Here is a 17,214-nt window from a genome sequence, read left to right on the forward strand (position 1 = left end):
TAATACTGGATAAGGTAGCACTAGTAACACCTTTTACTAGCATTTGTCACTGTTATAACCACTTGAGTTAGGGTGTGCGTGTGTTGGAGGTCTTGGATTCGAGTCCCAAGTTATGCATTGTAATATATAAACGTTTAATTCAAAAAAAAAAAAAAAAGCATTTGTCACTGTTATTATTGTTTTATTCTAAAGTTCACAGGCCAATAATTGGATGCCATGTGGTTGGAGAACTAATTCTTATTCTACTCTACATGAACATTTGAAAGATAAAAGTTCTCCCACTCGCACTAGTGGAATTTCTTTATTTTGCATATATATTAGATTTTCTTCTTCTTTTTTTTTTTTTTAAAAAAATAAAATTAATTGAGGTTACATGTATATGATACGAGTTTATATTCATTAGTTGTTCTCATATTAAAGGGTAAAGTTCGAAATAACTATTTCAAATTTCTACATTGCATCACATAAGTTTTTTTTTTTTTTTTATATATATATTTTTTAATATATGTAATATTTAATATGCTAATTTAATTTTATTTATTTTATAAAAAAGCTCACAAATATTCAAGATAGCTATGATGATCCTGTGGATTAGTTTCTTTGAATTTCAACTTTCATTTTCTTGAGATTAACAGATTTTCTTTGCTTTTGCTATGAGAATTTTATTTGTACTGAATTAGGATTTTTTTATAGGATAGTGTTAGTTTATTTTTTAGATTTCTTAAGGAGTCTTTAATTTTTATTTATAGTCATGAATTTACTTATGCATGCACTAAGAATTGATAGTAAACTATTTTAGATGATTCTCTATCATTTTTTCTTGATGTATTTTACACTTATTATTTTTAAATGAAAATTTTGTTCATTATTTTTTTTAAAAAAAACTACTTCAAATTTCTATTACATTTTCTAATGTACCTTATATACTAAACCTCATTATACTCAAAGGAAAAATCCACAATGTTATGGTAATGAAACCTTTACAAGAGATTCATCTCTCATTTGTAAGAACTTAATTTTTTATAGACATTTGAGAAAAGAAAATTAGAACTTAGATATTCTCTTTAGGAGAAAAAGTGTAAAATTATTAAATTATTGACATCAACAAATAAGTAAATTGGATTGTAATTTGTAAATGTTTATTATTATTGGAAATCCATGTTTTAATAGTAATTTTTAAATCACATTTAACAAAATATGTTTTGAATGCTACTACTTTCCCATTTTGTATTTCGCATCATATTTTGGCCAATGAATTTTTTGAAGACGGTATTTTCTGAAGTTATTTCTCTTAAAAAATAGTAATTTTTAATTATTATTATTATTATTATTATTATTATTATTATTATTATAATATGTAGTATCTTTTAGTTGAAAACTATATTTATGATTACTTCTTGGTAAAATTTTATTAATCAATCACACACAAAATTGTTGCACTCACATTATAGTCAAAAGAATACCATGTCCAAAAACCATGAACTGATTTTTGTCTAAATAGTCAATTTTGTCATATTATTAAACAAAAATATAATAACAAACAAACATCTCTTTCTCTACTATTCATTAATTAATAATTAAGTTATACTTTTATTTAACTCCACTTTAAAATAAAATGTGAAAATTAACACTCGATTAATTAATAATTTCGATAATTATATTTTTATTGAATCTTGACATTATAAAAGTTTTAGTGTATTTGATACTATGTGTTTTATCAAGTTACAATTAGTTGTATTATGTTTTCAATAATACTTATTACTAAACTAGCTATTAAAGTCACTGATTGACCGAGTCTAACTAACTTAGTGGCGAGAGAGGGGTGAAAAAAAAAAGAGCATAAGTTCGAATCCGAAATCTTAAATTATTAATAAATTAATAATACCACTACGCTACATTTGGAAACGAAAAAACTAAACTAGCAACCATGAATTATATGAGTTTTAAATTTAATTACTTTTAAGTGAAAACATGCAAATTTTTCATATTAATAAATTTAGAATACTAAATATATACAATTTTAAATTATATAATATTAAACAAATATTATTGAAAACATTAATTATTATTTCTATAAAAACACATATTATTATAAATAAATATATATATTTTCTTGTTTTAGAGAAAATAAAGTTTTTTCCTTTTGCTTTCATAATTTATTTTGTGGTATAAATATATGCTTTTATTTAAGGAACTTAGGAATGAAGAAAAGAGTTTGTTGTTTTGCCACTCCTCCCAATGCTGATTTTCTTTATTTTTCACAAAAAAGATGACTACAAATTATATATAATAAATACACTTTGGTTGACTTTTTTCTTTTTTTTTTTAATTTCTTCTATAAAAGAAATAAAAGAAAAATTAGGCAATATTTTTCTTTTGAGGCTGCTGAGTCATTTATTTTTAATTTTTCAAGGCTGCCTAGTGTCTATGCTTAGAAACGTATGGGTTTCATTTATTAAAAACACATGTAAGGGTCTTGCTTTTTCTGGTGACATAAAATAAAAATAAAGTTAAATTAATTATAAATAAATGTGCTTCAAACCTTCCAAAGTCGGCTATATATATTTTGTACGTTTTAATTTTCTTATTTGGTTGTTAATATTTAAAACATTATTTATATTAAACTATATGTTAATTTTTTGGGGACATATTTTGCTAAATTATTGTAAGAGTGAGAATTGTCATATAGTATTATGTATTTTCTTCTTTTGGTGTGTGCATGAATGTGAATTTGATTAAATAGTATATATGAAAAAGATGTTTTACCCAATGAATATTCTTGTATGAATTCAAATGAAAAATTAGGTTGCCCTACAAGCTAACACAATGGGAAACATAGAGTTTTAGGGTTAAAATTTGAGCTTGGGAAGTCTAAGCTAGACTAGCTAGGTTTTGACCAAAAATATCTTAATGTGAATTTATTGAGATTGGTATGTGAAAGATGTATATTCATTGTTTTCTAGAGACTTGTGTAAACTAATGAGTTGAGATTAACATAGTAAATATTGGACCATTCTTATTGAGTATTAGTGGTATTTAACACTTTATAAAAGTGGTGTTTCATGATTAGTTAGTTAATTAGTGATATTTTTTAAAAATTATTTTATTAAATTATATGAGATCCGATATTTAATTATAATTATAATAATAGTGGTATGATACTGAGAAAGATACTAAATGCCAATAGTACCTTTAGCAATTATCTAAATATTGTTATATTATGGTGCTTAATGCAATCACGGTATGACACTTTGTCAATAATTATTATTTTTTTTATAAGAATTATTAAATTAAAATTTATTAGACTTAAATAATTAATTACCCTAAAATATTATTGAACACTATAAATATCTTTGAGTATTCTTTAATTTTAACCATAAATAATTTTAAAGAACATTGTTATTAAATACTAGTGGTGTTTAACATTTTCTAAATGTATTGTCTTACAATTAGCTAGCGATACTCCATAAAAATTATTATATTGAGACCTGATACTTAATTAAATCAATATTAATATTAACACATAAGAATATATTAGACACTACTAGTACCTTTTAGTAGGGCTGAACATCGGGCGGGTTTACCGGGTTTTGGGTTGGCGGGTTTTGGGTTCACGGGTTTCGGGTTCAAAAAATTGAAACCGAACCCGGACCCGAATAAGGCATGGGTTGGCGGGTTGGCGGGTTAGCGGGTCACGGGTTGGCGGGTTTCGGTTGGTCGGGTTTAGCGGGTTGGCGGGTTGACCCGGTCAACTCAGTCAACTCGGTCAACTCTTTAAAAAAAATTAATTTTTTATTCAAATAATTATTTTTTTTTATTTTTTTATTTATTAAATTAAGCATATATAATATAACAATTTGTTCATAGTATCTACTATTGAAGAAAAAATACATTAATCAATCCAACCAACAAACAAACAACCTATTTATCAAAGATTCAAATCAAACTTCATATTCATGTTCATGAATCATGATAAAAGTGAAAACTAAAATATTTCAAAATACATCCATATCCAATATCCATAGTCCATAAAAATCTAAAGTCCATATTATATATATAAAAAGAGTAATAAAAGAAATATATATATAATATATTTATAAACCGGGTTGGCGGGCGGGTTCGCGGGTTCAACCCGAAACCCGGTACCCCTAAAATCTCAACCCGCCAACCCACCCGAAGGGTACCGGGTTGAACCCAACCCGCCCGAAACTTTTTAAATTTTTTTTTTGCGGGTTCACCAATTCGGGTTCGGGCGGGTTGCTCGGGTTCGGGTCAAACCCGTTCAAAATGTTCAGCCCTACCTTTTAGCATTTTCTAATTTTAAATGTGGTATCGTACACTTTCTTGTGTATGAATGAGACTTTCTTCTGTATGAATGAGACTAATCACATAAGGCAAAAAATGTGTGCACAAGTGTGACACAATTATTGAATGGAGAGAGATAACCTCTACATATCCTAATGTTTATCAATAATAGAAAACACATAAAATAATGAAATAATCATGTAAAAAAAGATGAAGTATAATACACAAATGTACTAATAACAAAGGATTGCTTAGGCATAATGCACTTTCTAAACCATAAGTCATATATCTCATAATAAATATAATTAATCTTCTAGTTTTGGTGACAAATTGGTTACCAAAAATACTAAATTAAAATTTATTAGATTCAAATACTTAATTACACTAATAATATTATGATACACTTTATAGTATGTGCTTAACACTATTAATATCCTTCTTTAACATTCTTTTAATTTTAACCATAGATAATATTAGGGAAATTTGATTTTCTATACTTAGAAAATCAAAAATTTTTTTCCCTAAACCAAAAATTTAAAACCTAAAAAAACTATTCCTTTTTTTTCAAAACCCCAAAAATACCCCCCTCACAATATTCTCTCTCTCTGCATCATCTCTCTCTCCCTCTATCTCACCCCAACCGCCCACCCTCACCCACCCACGTCAACCCCAACGCCGATCACCACCCTCACCCCCGTCGACCACGACCCCAACCCCTCCGACCCCAACCCCAACCCGAAAGAGCAACCCCAGTCTCTGAAACTTTTTTTTTTTCCTGCGATTTGAGAGAGGGAAGAAGACAGAGGTCCGATGGTCGGACCTTGGGGGTCCGATGGGTCCGATGGTCGAACCCATCGGACCCCCAAGGTCTGACCGTCTTTTAAATATTTTTTTTTTTTTTTTCTGCGATTTTGGAGAGAGAGGAAGAAAGAGGTCCGATGGTCGGACCTTCGGGTCCGATGGGTCGGACCCATCGGACCCGAAGGTCCGACCGGCTTTTAATTTTTTTTTTTTCCTGCGATTTGAGAGAGAGGGGAAGAGAGAGGTCCGATGGTCGGACCTTGGGGTCCGATGGGTCCGATTGGTCGTACCCCATCGGACCCCATGGTCCGACCATCGGACCTGGGGTGTGGGATTCTTGGGACCGGCTAGATAGAGAGAGAAAGAGAGATAGTTTTAGTTTGGGGATATTTTTGGGGTTTTGAAAAAAAAGGTATAGTTTTTTTAGGGTTTAAATTATTGGTTTAGAAATCAAATTTTTTTATTTTCTAAGTATAAAAAATTAAATTTCCCTAATATTATTAATCATATATAATTATATGTAAAAACTGCATAGGGTGACACAATTATTAAATAATGGAGAAAGATAAACTTTTATGTTTGTCCATAATATGAAATATACACAAAATAATTAAACAAACATGAAAGGAAAGATGAAGTATGATACTTGAGAAGAAAATGTACTAATAATAAGAAAGGTTTGCTTAGGTAGAATGTACTTTCTAAACCTAAGTCATATAACTCATAATAAATATATAATATCTTCTATTTATGGTGACAAATGGGTTACCAAGAAGATTAAATTAAAAAATTTCTTTCAAATTATATTCCTCATATGAATTTACTAGAACCAACCCTTGTGGTGGAATTATAAATAAGTCGAAGTGACATTGATTTAGTGTATGATGCTTATAATTGATAAAATCTTAATGTCATAATAATATTTTGTATATAGATCGAGTTATGTATGTGTGTACTATATTATCCTCTTCTTGTTTATTTAAATGAAAAATAGATTATCCTAAAGTTAAATTATATTTTAGCTCGAATAATAATTGGATCGTTGCCATTTGAAGATTAAATGATAATATTTTTTTAAGCTTTAGATTAGTTTTATCATTTTTTTTAATAAAAGAGTAAAATGATCAATTATCCCATCAATTCAATTATTAATTTATAAAACAAATAAAATACATTTTTTTAACGAAATATAGTTTATAAAACCCTAATAAGGATAATATAATGCCTCGTTACCTCAAAGATGCTCAATCATCCGAGACGATAATTATTAAAATAAATCAAACCTAAGAGCATGAATTTTTTTTTTTTTTTTTTTTTTTTTTTTTTTAAATTTGGTGTGAGAAATACAAATGGAAAGCCAAATTAGAAGATATCATATAGTACTACTATATAAGATATTATGCTTTTGTACACTCAACACAAGTCTTTATCAAATTACAAACAAATAAATAATAATAATAATAATAATAATGATAATTTTTTTAAAAAAATATTATTTCTCATATCCACACAATGGTAAATAAAAAGCCAAACCACCGACACTTCCATGATGTGCCACCTGTCACAATTCGCAAGTGGGCCAATATGTTAGTGGGCCGACATTAATTAAGGTGAAAAACGTGTGGAGTTTCGTTTTAATATTTATTCCTAAAAATACCAATATTACAATAAAAACGTGCAATTTCAATTTCACTATTTTCTCTTTTCAATTCATAACAAAATATATATTTTAAAATTTGGACTTATGAATTTTTTGTGTTTTAAATAAAATAATTAGTGTTTTTGCATTTTAAATCTTTTACACTGTAACGTCCCTGCTTTAAGCCTCCATTGGACCCTTACACTTACGGAACAATGGCTCTTATACACGAGTACGCCACTCTAACTGCTTTCTGGATTGATGACTGACCCTACAGAGTACAGACCAACACGAGTGTTTAGGTCACCCATCCTGAAATTGCCCCAGGTCAAGCACGCTTAACTGTGGAGTTCTTTTGAGATGGGCTACCGAAAAACAAGATGCACCTTGTTGATATAGGTAGTACCAATCAATCCATTTAAGCCCTTTTCAACTGTGTAGTCCCATACCTACACAATCTAAGAATCATCCCACTTGACATTCCCCAGGCGATGTGGGATTGCACAGCTTACCCGATGTTTCTCCTTACGGATCATGGGACTACTGACTGTCACATACACTATATATGATCATGTCCCTTACAATATACGATTTGTTAAAAAATTTCTTTAAAATATAACAATTACATAATCATACACTTTCTGTTAAGTTCTATTTTTTTATACCATTAAAAATTAATATTTTTATCCTATAAATTTTGACTGATACTAAACTTTGCCCCCATTTATTAAAAAAAAAAATTTTAAAATTATTATTTTTTTATTAATTTTTTTTTAAAAAATCATTAAAAACCTTAGTAAAAGTGTTGAGTTAATAATAAAAAAAATATATTAAATTTACTTAACAAACTTAATTTTTTCTTAAAAAAATATTTCCATTATTTTATTAATAAACACATATCTTAAAAGATTAAATTGAAATTATTAAAAATTCAATAAATAAATTAAACAAACTAAGGGTTTGTAAAGAGAAAATTAAATTTGTTTATATTTACAAACACATATCTTAAAAATTAAATAAAAATAATTATAAATTCAATAAAAATATAAATTATTCAAAAATAGAAATTAAACTAAAACATGTTATATTTACTTAAACAAATCTAAATTTTTTGAGTAAAAAATAGACTTAAACCTGTTCTCGTACAATTTAATTTTTGTTAATGAACTTTTTTATATCTAAATGAACTTTTTAATAAAGAATAATTAATTTTTAGATCAATTAATTAGTTTTAAAATTTTGATTTCTTTTTTGTAATTTTATTAATCATTCAAAATACATATATGTTTTGAAGATTTAAATTAATTTTTTAAGATTCAAAAAAAAAAATATTGAATCTTTTTCATTTTTATTTAGAGTTGTAATTTTATTGATCATTCAAAATACATATATTTTTTGAAGATTTAAATTAATTTTAAGATTTTAAAAAAAATATATTGAATCTTTTTTTATTTTTATTTAGAGGGGTACGATTTGATAGTTGTCAAAGTTGCGAATTTACAAAGACACGTTAGTATTTACACAGAATAATATGACATAACCTAACAAAAAGACTAAATATAAAAGTTTAGAATGAATTTTTAACAAGCCGTATATTTTAGAAGGTATGATCACATGTGTCGAAAGTTAAAGGGATAAAATTGCTAATTATTCAAAAAATATGGTTCGAACAATCTATTGTACGCGTATCAAAATTCAATACGCATTTAAGCTAGGCTTTTAAATCTTATTTTTAATATTATAAATTTAATTTTTAAAAAAGAAAAAAATTGCGAAACATCAAAATTACTATAACATACATCGTTGAAAAAATTTAAATTTTCATCAATTAGCTAAATCAGACATAACCAAACAAATAATGGAGCTCGAAAAACCCGACCACCAAACATGTTCTATGTCCATTGAAAGAGCCAAATGGGTTCTAGCAATGCACCATCAAATCCCCTATTACTTATATTTAGTGTGAAATCAAGTTAAAACATAAGAATCTATTGAAATTCGAAATAAATAAAAAGGGCATTGCTATTAGATACTAATAGTCATTAACATTATTATAAGATGACGCTTTTCAAATAATTAACGATATTTTATAAAGATTATTATATTTAATTATATAAGATCTGATCGATACTTAATTATACTACTCATGATAGTATTTTTCAAAATTAAAAAAAAAAAATTAGTGTATTGAATAGTAACATTTTGGTTGGAGGAAGTTTTTGGGTCCATAACATCTCATATAATACAAGATATTGTTACTGTTGTATTTTGTACTTTTTTTTACCGGTAATAATTATTTATTCCAAACTCACATTTTTATTGAGCTCAATTACTTGTACCACTCATTTTTTGGTTGTTCTTAACCACACATCACTTCTTCTTTCCAATTCATAATATCTCTCATCTCTCTTTGCTTTTTAATTTTATTTATTCCACTATTTACCCAACTTTTTGTTTTCATTCTATTTTAGCTTAACAAAAAAGATTCAAATTTATATCCTATTTTAGCTTATGGGATGGTATGCTATAATTTCTGTCAAAATGTAATACCAAATTTATGTCAATTTTGTCATTAAAATAAATAATTTTCTTTTTATAATATATATTATTGAATTATCATATTATTACTAATATTTTTTGAAACACATTAACCTATACTTTGGAATTGCTTTCAACTAAATACCGAAATTTATTTTTTCTGAGTTAAAGTACCAAATTGATCAAAATTCAAACTTAAATCTTTGATGTAAATATGAAAGAAAAATCTATATTAATATTTTGGTACTTATACAGCAATAAGAAGAAAAGTTTTTAAGTATAAGAAAAGTGAAAATTTTAGTTTTTTTATTTGGTGGTCGGACCACCATGCAGTCATGATCGATGTTGATCGCATGGATTTTAGTCCCTTAGTGCGATCGGCCTACGTCGACTGGGTAGAGGGGGACAGTATCCAAAGCCTTGCATGGACGACCTTCCTCCATGAACTCGAGCTCACATGTTTGTGATATTTTTGATGTGTATGGTCGGGTTTTATGATTAGAAACTGAGCTCACATGCTATGAATAAGTGGTGGTCCTAAGATTTAAGTTGAGGGGAAGCGACACTTTTTTTGTAAGTGAGGGAACATCTTTTTTTTTTCCCTACAGAGCCCGTTTAGTATGCATGACTCGATTAGATTAGATAGACTAATTTGTCCAATTCAGTGTTTGGGCATGTTAGAAGTCTGGATAATTAATCCAGCTAATCTCATCTATCTGGGATTATTTATCCCATCCAGCAGGGTGAGATAAATAATCCCATGCAGGTGATATGGTGGGATAAATAATCCCATGCAGGTGATATTTTTTTATCGTTTTTTTAATTTTGATTTTATTAATATATTTTAAATTTAATAAGAATTTAAATAAAAGAATTATCACACATTTATTTATAAATGTTTTATCAAAAACTTATTTATTAAAATTAGTGAAAATGTATAATTTTGAATTATTGTACATTAGTTTTCAAAATTTATATTATTAATTAAACAATAGTTACATAAATTGATTCTAAGAGAAACAATATGACAATAATTTTTTTTTTAAAAAAAATTACTAAAAAATTTATATAAATATTTTAAAAAATTAATTTTTATATTAAATTAATGTTTAACATAAACAATTTTATATTATTTAAATATTTTTATTTTATTATTTTAATTATTTATTAAATAAAAAATACGATAAACAATTTTATTATATATTTATGATATATACTTGATTATATAAGATATATTATTTTATTTTATAATTTAATTATTTTTATTTTTTTATGCTACAAATTATTTATTTTTATTTATTATTATTATTATATATTTTAATTTCAATTTATTATTATATATTTTAATTTTAATTTATATTTTTTTTTCTACAAGGAAATAAATAAAATAGTCCAGTCTATTATTAAACCAAACACAGGATTATTTTCAGCATAATCTAATCTTGTTCAGTCCAATCCAATCCTCCGTTTGGTACGCAGGATTGGACTGGATTGGACTGAAAAGGATTGGACTGAAAAGGACAAGATTGGATTATGCTGAAAGTAATCTTGTGTTTGGTTTAAGAATAGACTGGACTATTTTATTTATTTCCTTTTAGAAAAAAAAAACTTAAATTAAATAAAAACATATAATAATAAATTAAAATTAAAATATATAATAATAAATAAATATAAATAAATAATTCGTAACAAAAAAAAAATAATATATCATATATAATTAAGAATATATCATAAATATATAATCAAATATTTGTCATATTTTTTATTTAATAAATAATTAAAATAGTAAAACAAAAATACTTGAATAATATAAAATTATTTATCTTAAACACTAATTTAATATAAATATTAATTTTTTAAAATATTTATATAAAGTTTTTAGTAATTTAAAAATAATATATGATTTTATTGTCATATTTTTTTTTTCTTAGAATCAATTTAAGTAACTATTATTTAATTAATAATATTCTAAAATTTAAAAACTTATGTATAATAATTCAAAATTATACATTTTCACTAATTTTATTGAATAAGTTTTTGATAAAAAAAATGTATAAATAAATGTGTGATAATTATTTCCTTTAAATTCTAATTAAATTTAAAATATATTAATAAAATTTAAATTAAAAAAACGATAAAAAAAAATCTCACCTGGATTATCCCACCCTGCTGGATGGGATAAATAATCCGAGACAGATGAGGTTAGCTGGATTAGTTATCCAGACTTCTAACATGCCCAAACACTGGATTGGACAAATTAGCTTGTCTAATCCAATCCAGTGCTGCGTACCAAACAGGCCCGTCCAATCCTGCGTACCAAATGGGCCCACATTGTATAACATATAAAAAATTAATGCAAATTTGTATTTTAGTATTAAATATAGTATAAAGTAAAAAAAAGAAGTAACAATAAAAATGTTGGGTTTAATAGTTAAGACACTAAATACAAGTCTTATTAGTAAAAGTTAAAAAAGTAAAATTTAGATACTAAAGTAAACTTACTTTTATAGTTTTATTGAGATTAGAATACATGACCTCTACTATATCATAAAATAGCTTTACTATTATATCAAAGCTTGTATTATGTTTACAAATATCACTTTTATTTATAAATATATGCTGTAACTAACTAAAATATATATACATTTTTTTTTCAATTTTTTTCTCAGGAGTCGACTGCCCCTCCTCGCCACTATATGAATTCGCCCCTGCTATGAACATTACAACAAATAATTTTTAAGTAAAATTTAATTTCAAAAAATAAATAAATTACATAAAGAATTCCTATGCTCCATATTGGCTTACATTATTTTCTATAAAATAATAACAATAAATTCTACACCCAATTATACCATATAATTAACAATTTATCACTTCTCATACATTCACAATAAAAAACTATCCAACTTTGTCTTTTGTCTTCACAACTTTGTCTTGACAAATCTTGTCTTGACAAATTTTGTCTTAACAAATTTTGTATTTTTCTCTGTTTGACTAATTTTAAAAAATAAATAATTACTATTTTTCCAACTTAAAATAAAATTTTCTGAACATCTTTATACAACTCTTTATCGTGGCGATTCGGGGACCATGGACCTATAATTCTAAGTTTCAATAAACTAGATTATTTATTGAGTCTCATTAAGTAAATAGTCCCGTGTTTGTTAATTATATGATTACTCTACAATAGATATAGAATTGCACTCTTAATAATTATTGAGTCATATTTACTGAGTTTAAATGCAGTGTGCATTGGTATAATCAATTCCAGTAATTAGCTCTCCATGTGTTGGTTCGTAATTAGTTTTGGTCAAAATACTATTTTACTCTTCTAATTATTTCTTTATCCTTTAGTTCCATCAATTCACTAGTAGAAGTATAATTCAAGATCCCATCTGAATTTGCGTGCAACTTTTCAGTACCAGAATTAACACATAAAGGGAACCAACATTCGATCCGTTAGAAAAGTTAGGATTCCATAATTGTAGATCATGTTCTCAGTCATCCATATTATTAGATTTTCCAAAATAAAAGTTGTAAGAATCATCTTCTCTGAGAAACTTTAACGAGTGAATCAAAGAAACTAACATGAATATATGAGTTCATGATAACTCATGATTTAAGCCGATCTACTATTGATCATCGTTATGATATGAATTAGGTCTTTATAATAAACGACAAGTTAATAAACACATCATTCATATCGATCCTTCTCATATATAATCTTTATTATATACAGTTTTAATGTCCCCGCTTCAAGCCTCCATTGGGCCCTTACACCCACAGAATAATGACTCCTATACACGAGTATGTCACCCTGGCTGCTTCATGGAATGATGACTGACCCTACAGACCAACACGAGTGTTTCCAGCATGCTTTGTCCTCACTCGCACGCTTCCTGGAAAAACTTCTCAGGAGGTCACCCATCCTGAAATTACCCCAGGTCAAGCACGCTTAACTATGGAATTCTTTCGTGATGGGCTACCAAAAAATAAGACGCACCTTGTTGATATAGGTAGTACCAATCAATCCATTTAAGCTCTCTTCAACTGTGTAGTCTCATACCTACACAGACTCAGAATCATCCCACTTGACCTTCCCCAAGCGATGTGGGATTGCACAACTTACACGGTATTTCCCCTTACGAATCACGGGACTACTGACTGTCACAACAATACCTTCACTTTTATGTCTCACTTTGCACCGAAAAACGAGTATCAGTGAACCGTACTAGCAACTATTGATTAAAGATTCCAAACTTTAATATATTGCTTACTGTTTTATTCACAGCTAAGTGATCATAGGTCTTTGTATAACTACAAGCCACAACCTCATATATGAATAAGAATTTTTTTGATATTTAATATAATTTATTCAATAATAAATATTAATAATTTAACATTCAAGTATTTAATAAATATTCAACTCTTTATTTAATATTCAGAACTGTCTTTATAGATTTTTCAGGATATAAACCCTAATAATTAATGATGACTATAAATGAGATACGCTAATAACATCAATTTTAAATCTAGTAGCTAGTAACTATAAGTGAACTACGGTAATAGCAGTTATTTTAAAGATATTTTTTCTACGTGCTTTCTATTCTATATAAGGAATTGTATTATGATTTTTTTAATTATTTTTATTCTTTTAAATTATTTTTATATATATTTATCATTATTTTAATAATATTTTTAAAAGTAAACCTAAAAATATAAAATTATATTTGAAATTATTTGATATGATGATTGTATATTGTTCAATTAATATTTATATATTTATATATAATTATTATTTGACATGTGTTGTTTACTAGTTATTTCCTTTTTATAAAATCATAAGATAATTGATGATATTTTAATTAAATACTTAATTAATATTTATATTTATATTTTTATTTATTGTTGTAGTTGTACACTTGCAAAAAAAATAACGGTGTTAATATCTAATATTTACAAAATATAATAATTTTTGTTGACATCGTTCCTCTACTAATCATGTTAAATATTTTGTTAGGATAATCATTTAATTTGTTGGTGGCCTATTGATTAATGATATTATCTTTCTTTTTGAGATTTCTCCCATTAAATTTACTCAATAGGTTTGGGAAATTTACATAATATATTAACTTTTGATATTTTTTTACAAAAATATTGCCAGACGGTATTTTTTACTTTTTTACTGTATTTTTTTATAAGTTTCATACTCCAGTATACTGTGTTAAGTTTCACTGGTGTTCTACTGGTGTTTTTTAGTTGTTTTACTATTGTTTTGAGTTGTTCTGCTTTGTGTTTTACTGGTGTTTTATAAAAACACAATATTTTTGAAAATATTTACGTGTGACAATATCTTTGTAATAGTTAGCTTAAATTTCAGTATTTTTGTAAATTTTCTATAAGTTTTAATAAATAAAGTTTTTTTTTTAAAAAAAAAGTTGTTAGATCTTGAGTATTTAATGGTTAATAAGAGTAACCCTTGAATAAATAAGCAAGCTATAGAGAAAAGCCACTTAAACTATAAAGCCAACAACACGCAAAAGTAGTGTGTGAACTTATTATAAAAACCTTCGAATCGGGCTAGCTAGGTAACCTTGAGAATTAAAATCTAGAATTTTTAAATTACCAATTAATTTTCATATAGTTTACTTCTTACTCAAGTTTCTACCTCATATAATCAAATTAATTATAATCCTTTTTATATTCACAAAAAAAAAAAAAAAAATCTTTTTAGAAGAAAAATATAGAAATCAGTCATGTTAAGAATTAATGTAGAGTCCAAAGTTGTGGCCCCTAAATGAATATGAAATATCAATAAGCCATATATATATATATTTATATGTAAAAGCTTGGACAAAAATCCTCAATTATATTAATTGAAAAGTGGGATATGATTATCCAAACTGTATAATGACAAAGGGCACCTAATTAATGATGATTATTATATATATAAGTGGAAGGTGCTTTAGGATAAGTGTTGTTAGTTTTATGGTTAGGGATGGTTTTTTATGTGGGTTCAAATGTTCATTATTACTTGCTGACCAAGGAATTATTATTATTATTTAAACAAAACAAAAAAAATTAGTATTAATTAATATGGAGATATCTATGGACCCTAATTAATTTGTAAATATCACTTTATGTGAAATGATAAGGTTTTGTCTCCACTACATGGATATGAATTAGCAATGAAAATCATATGAAAAGAAAAGGGGTTAATAACATTATCATATCACATGGTTTTGGTCATTTTTCCAAAGGTAAGACTATGATTGGTATATATATAGACCTATAAATGTATTTTAAAGAGAAAATGAAAAAAAGGTGAGTAGAAATTATATTTAATGATAATAAAGATATAGTTTATTACATGCATAGACAAGACATAAATAAAATAATGAAAGCTTAAGAGAAATACAATATCTCCTACTTATAAAAAGTTAAAACCTATTGATGTTCAAATAAGACTTGATGTGGAGAAATTTTTGCTTATGTTTTCATTCATATGGGAGTTTTATAATTACATAAACTAATTAAATTATAACAAATAAAAATCCCATAAAAAAGATTAAAGGTCAATAAACATGATTAATGTTGATACTAAGATAAAACTTAGAAGAAAAGAATAGATAATTAAAAGTTTACAATATGATATGCTTGTAATTTTCAACTTAATCCTCATATTGATAGTGGATACTGATACTGTATACTTTATATATATAAATTGGTGTGTATGATTTTTTTTCTTTGTTAAATGTTAATTTCATAATATTATATAGTATGCTCTTGCCTTAAATTGAATATGCAGTAAAAAATTAATTTGAAAATAATACATTTAAAATAGGTATTATTTCATAAATACACAATAACAGTAAAATAATTACAAAAATTAAGTTTTACGAAATTTTAAATATATTTACAGAAAATATGATCTTTTAATGTATTTTTATTTTTTTTTAATTTGTTGTTGATTTTTATTAATCGTATGTTATGAATGTTATTTTCCTATTATTTTTTATGTACTTTGCTTATTATTTTGGTGTTATATTTATAAAAAATTATAAAAATATAAATTTTTCAAAAAAAAATGTATTATGTAATTATCTCTTTAAAATAATTGTTAATAGAGAGAGAAAAGGTAGAAAATAATAAAAGATTTGTTTTCAATTGTATTACAAATAATTTCGTATACAACTATTATATATATAAATAAATTTGTTAAACAAAAAATATTTTATTTATTTTATTAGAGTAACCTTAATGAAACCAAAAAGAAAAAAAGTAAATAAGCTTTTTGTGAAATCGATTACATTACCATTAAACTCGATTATCCCATTTGTATAAAATAAAACTATAAATAATTAAATACTATGACTTATGTGAGAAACTTTCACAAGATATTGATAAAAATAATGATAAGGGTTTCCTATATGCTATATTTTATTATGGTCAAAAGATTTTTTATATCACTTTATGAAATGGGGTCAGTCGAATTTATCAAATTTCTAGCTGGAAAGGTGAATTTGTTCTTTTTATTATTTTATGAAACTTACTATAATTAAAGAAATAAATATATTACAAAGAAAAGGTGTTTCTTTTGAGTTAAGAAAGATTTGCCTAATTAGCATAGCATATTAGCACAAAGAAGCATTTCATGAAGTTCATATATATTTAAATTTTATCTATTTAAAAATGTAGATTATTGACTTTAATTTGGGTGTTCTATACTTCAATATAAAATTGCACTTGTGCAAGAGCTTCAACCTCTAGTCAATTCCAAAGATAAGACTAATCTTCTTAGTTCTTCAAAGATTCCATCCCTGGTTTGGGCCTACCTCTAGGTTGACACAGAATATTTAATTTTGGCTTTATTATTAATTGAAATATTAGGGTTTTTGTTTTTTGAAAATGAAATATTCTATCCATAATAA

This window comes from Cannabis sativa, chromosome 3, assembly GCF_029168945.1.
Source record: "Cannabis sativa cultivar Pink pepper isolate KNU-18-1 chromosome 3, ASM2916894v1, whole genome shotgun sequence".
Classification (NCBI taxonomy): domain Eukaryota; kingdom Viridiplantae; phylum Streptophyta; class Magnoliopsida; order Rosales; family Cannabaceae; genus Cannabis; species Cannabis sativa.